Source organism: Triticum aestivum, chromosome 3A (assembly GCF_018294505.1).
Source record: "Triticum aestivum cultivar Chinese Spring chromosome 3A, IWGSC CS RefSeq v2.1, whole genome shotgun sequence".
NCBI classification, from domain to species: Eukaryota; Viridiplantae; Streptophyta; class Magnoliopsida; order Poales; family Poaceae; genus Triticum; species Triticum aestivum.
This window is the reverse complement of record NC_057800.1, coordinates 623103427-623108826: the sequence shown is the minus strand read 5'-3', so window position 1 is coordinate 623108826 and position 5400 is coordinate 623103427.

The following is a 5400-nucleotide window of genomic DNA, read 5'->3' as shown; positions in this document are numbered from 1 at the left end:
GGCCATATGGGCCTTAGTGGAGAGAGAGAGAAGGGAAGCCAGGGTGGGCCGCGTGCCTCCTCCCCCCTTGGTCTGAATTGGACTAGGAGAAGGGGGGCGGCGCCCCCCTTTCCTTCTTCCTCCCCACTTCCTTTCCCCCTCCTAGTAGGAGTCCTACTCCTACTAGGAGGAGGACTCCTCCTTGGCACGCCAATAGGGCCGACCGGCCTCCCCCCCTTGCTCCTTTATATACGAGGGCAAGGGGCACCCCTAGACACACAAGTTGATCCACGTGATCGTTTTCTTAACCGTGTGCGGTGCCCCCTTCCACTATAATCCTCGATAATATTGTAGTGGTGCTTAGGCGAAGCCCTACGACGGTAGAACATCAAGATCGTCACCACGCCGTCGTGCTGACGGAACTCTTCCCTGACACTTTGCTGGATCAGAGTCCGGGGATCGTCATCGAGCTGAACGTGTGCTAAAACTCGGAGGTGCCGTAGTTTTGGTGCTTGATCGGTCGGGCCGTGAAGACGTACGACTATATCAACCGCGTTGTGCTAACGCTTCCGCTGTCGGTCTACAAGGGTACATAGATCACACTCTCCCCTCTTGTTGCTATGCATCACCATGATCTTGTGTGTGCGTAGGAATTTTTTTGAAATTAGTACGTTCCACAACAGTGGCATCAGAGCCTAGGTTTTATGTGTTGATGTTATATGCACGAGTAGAACACAAGTGAGTTGCGGGCGATATAAGTCATACTGGTTACCAGCATGTCATACTTTGGTTCGGCGGTATTGTTGGACGAAGCGGCCCGGACCGACATTACGCGTACGCTTACAAGAGACCGGTTCTCCCGACGTGCTTTGCACAAAGGTGGCTAGCGGGTGTCAGTTTCTCCAACTTTAGTTGAACCGAGTGTGGCTACGCCCGGTCCTTGCGAAGGTTAAAATAGCACCAACTTGACAAACTATCGTTGTAGTTTTGATGCGTAGGTAAGATTGATTCTTACTTAAGCCTGTAGCAGCCACGTAAAACTTGCAACAACAAAGTAGAGGACGTCTAACTTGTTTTTGCAGGGCATGTTGTGATGTGATATGTTCAAGACATGATGCTAAATTTTATTGTATGAGATGATCATGTTTTGTAACCAAGTTATCGGCAACTAGCAGGAGCCATATGGTTGCCGTTTTATTGTATGCAATGCAGTTGCGTTGTAATGCTTTACTTTATCACTAAGCGGTAGCGATAGTCGTGGAAGCATAAGATTGGCGAGACGACAACGATGCTACGATGGTGATCAAGGTGTCACGCCGGTGACGATGGTGATCATGACGGTGCTTCGAAGATGGAGATCACAAGCACAAGATGATGATGGCCATATCATATCACTTATATTGATTGCATGTGATGTTTATCTTTTATGCATCTTATCTTGCTTTGTTTGACAGTAGCATTTTAAGATGATCTCTCACTAATTATCAAGAAGTGTTCTCCCTGAGTATGCACCATTGCGAAAGTTCTTCGTGCTGAGACACCATGTGATGATCGGGTGTGATAGGCTCTACGTTCAAATACAACGGGTGCAAAACAGTTGCACACGCAGAATACTCAGGTTATACTTGGCGAGCCAAGCATATACAGATATGGCCTCGGAACACGGAGACTGAAAGGTCGAGCGTGAATCATATAGTAGATATGATCAACATAGTGATGTTCACCAATGAAACTACTCCATCTCACGTGATGATCGAACATGGTTTAGTTGATCTGGATCACGTAATCACTTAGAGGATTAGAGGGACGTCTATCTAAGTGGGAGTTCTTTAGTAATATGAGTATTTGAACCTAAATTTATCATGAACTTAGTACCTGATAGTATCTTTCTTGTTTATGTTTGATTGTAGATAGATGGCCCGTGCTGTTGTTTCGTTGAATTTTAATGCGTTCCGTGAGAAAGCAAAGTTGAAAGATGATGGTAGCAATTACACGGACTGGGTCCATAACTTGAGGATTATCCTCATTGCTGCATAGAAGAATTACGTCCTAGAAGCACCATTGGGTGCCAGGCCTGCTGCTGGAGCAACACCAGATGTTATGAACGTCTGGCAGAGCAAAGTTGATGACTACTCAATAGTTCAGTGTGCCATGCTTTACGGCTTAGAATCGGGACTTCAACGACATTTTGGACGTCATGGAGCATATGAGATGTTCCAGGAGTTGAAGTTAATATTTCAAGCAAGTGCCCGAATTGAGATATATGAAGTCTCCAATAAGTTCTATAGCTGCAAGATGGAGGAGAACAGTTCTATCAGTGAGCATATACTCAAAATGTCTGGGTATAATAATCACTTGATTCAATTGGGAGTTAATCTTCCAGATGATTGCGTCATTGACAGAATTCTCCAATCACTGCCACCTAGCTACAAGAGCTTCGTGATGAACTATAATATGCAAGGGATGAATAAGACTATTCCCGAGCTCTTCGCAATGCTGAAAGCTGCGGAGGTAGAAATCAAGAAGGAGCATCAAGTGTTGTTGGTCAACAAGACCACTAGTTTCAAGAAAAAGGGCAAAGGGAAGAAGAAGGGGAACTTCAAAAAGAACAGCAAGCAAGTTGCTACTCAAGAGAAGAAACCCAAACCTGGACCTAAGCCTGAAACTGAGTGCTTCTACTGCAAGCAGACTGGTCACTGGAAGCGGAACTGCCCCAAGTATTTGGCGGATAAGAAGGATGGCAAGGTGAACAAAGGTATATGTGATATACATGTTATTGATGTATACCTTACTAATGCTCGCAGTAGCACCTGGGTATTTGATACTGGTTCTATTGCTAATGTTTGCAACTCAAAACAGGGACTAGGGATTAAGCGAAGATTGGCTAAGGACGAGGTGACGATGCGCGTGGGAAATGGTTCCAAAGTCGATGTGATCGCGGTCGGCACGCTACCTCTACATCTACCTTCGGGATTAGTATTAGACCTAAATAATTGTTATTTGGTGCCAGCGTTAAGCATGAACATTATATCTGGATCTTGTTTGATGCGAGACAGTTATTCATTTAAATCAGAGAATAATGGTTGTTCTATTTATATGAGTAATATCTTTTATGGTCATGCACCCTTAAAGAGTGGTCTATTCTTATTAAATCTCGATAGTAGTGACACACATATTCATAATGTTGAAGCCAAAAGATGCAGAGTTGATAATGATAGTGCAACTTATTTGTGGCACTGTCGTTTGGGTCATATTGGTGTAAAGCGCATGAAGAAACTCCATACTGATGGACTTTTGGAACCACTTGATTATGAATTGCTTGGTACTTGCGAACCGTGCCTTATGGGTAAGATGACAAAAACACCGTTCTCCGGTACTATGGAGAGAGCAAAAGATTTGTTGGAAATCATACATACAGATGTATGTGGTCCGATGAATGTTGAGGCTCGTGGCGGATATCGTTATTTTCTCACCTTCACAGATGACTTAAGCAGATATGGGTATATCTACTTAATGAAACATAAGTCTGAAATGTTTGAAAAGTTCAAAGAATTTCAGAGTGAAGTTGAAAATCATCGTAACAAGAAAATAAAATTCCTACGATCTGATCATGGAGGAGAATATTTGAGTTACGAGTTTGGTGTATATTTGAAACAATGCGGAATAGTTTCGCAACTCACGCCACCCGGAACACCACAGCATAATGGTGTGTCTGAACGTCGTAATCGTACTTTACTTGATATGGTGCGATCTATGATGTCTCTTACTGATTTACCGCTATCGTTTTGGGGTTATGCTCTAGAGACGGCCGCATTCACGTTAAATAGGACACCATCAAAATCCGTTGAGACGACGCCTTATGAACTGTGGTTTGGCAAGAAACCAAAGTTGTCATTTCTGAAAGTTTGGGGCTGCGATGCTTGTCTGAAAAAGCTTCAACCTGATAAGCTCGAACCCAAATCGGAGAAATGTGTCTTCATAGGATATCCAAAGGAAACTATTGGATACACCTTCTATCACAAATTCGAAGGCAAGACTTTTGTTGCTAAATTCGGAAATTTTCTAGAGAAGGAGTTTCTCTAGAAAGAAGTGAGTGGGAGGAAAGTAGAACTTGATGAGGTAACTGTACTTGCTCCCTTATTGGAAAGTAGTACATCACAGAAACCAGTTTCTGTGACACCTACACCAATTAGTGAGGAAGCTAATGATGATGATCATGAAACTTTAGAACAAGATACTACTGAACCTCATAGATCAACCAGAGTAAGATCCGCACCAGAGTGGTACGGTAATCCTGTTCTGGAAGTCATGCTACTAGATCATGATGAACCTACGAACTATGGAGAAGCGATGGTGAGCCCAGATTCCGCAAAATGGCTTGAAGCCATGAAACCTGAGATGGGATCCATGTATGAGAACAAACTATGGACTTTGGTTGACTTGCCCAAAGATAGGCAAGCAATTGAGAATTAATGGATCTTCAAGAAGAAGACTTACGCTAACGGTAATGTTACTGTCTACAAAGCTCGACTTGTCGCAAAAGGTTTTCGACAAGTTTAAGGGATTGACTACGATGAGACCTTCTCACCCGTAGCGATGCTTAAGTCTGTCCGAATCATGTTAGCAATTGCCGCATTTTATGATTATGAAATTTGGCAGATGGATGTCAAAACTGCATTCCTGAATGGATTTCTGGAAGAAGAGTTGTATATGATGCAGCCGGAAGGTTTTGTCGATCCAAAGAGAGCTAACAAAGTGTGCAAGCTCCAGCGATCCATTTATGGATTGGTGCAAGCTTCTCGGAGTTGGAATAAATGCTTTGATAGTGTGATCAAAGCATTTGGTTTTGTACAGACTTTTGGAGAAGCCTGTATTTACAAGAAAGTGAGTGGGAGCTCTGTAGCATTTCTGATATTATATGTAGATGACATATTACTAATCAGAAATGATATAGAATTTCTGGATAGCATAAAGGGATACTTGAATAAGAGTTTTTCAATGAAAGACCTCGGTGAAGCTGCTTACATATTGGGCATTAAGATCTATAGAGATAGATCAAGACGCTTAATTGGACTTTCACAAAGCACATACCTTGACAAAATTTTGAAGAAGTTCAAAATGGATCAAGCAAAGAAAGGATTCTTGCCTGTGTTACAAGGTGTGAAATTGAGTAAGACTCAATGCCCGACCAATGCAGAAGATAGAGAGAAAATGAAAGATGTTCCCTATGCTTCAGCCATAGGATCTATCATGTATGCAATGATGTGTACCAGACTTGATGTGTGTCTTGCTATAAGTCTAGCAGGGAGGTACCAAAGTAATCTAGGAGTGGATCACTGGACAGCGGTCAAGAACATCCTGAAATACCCGAAAAGGACTAAGGATATGTTTCTCATATATGGAGGTGACAAAGAGCTCATC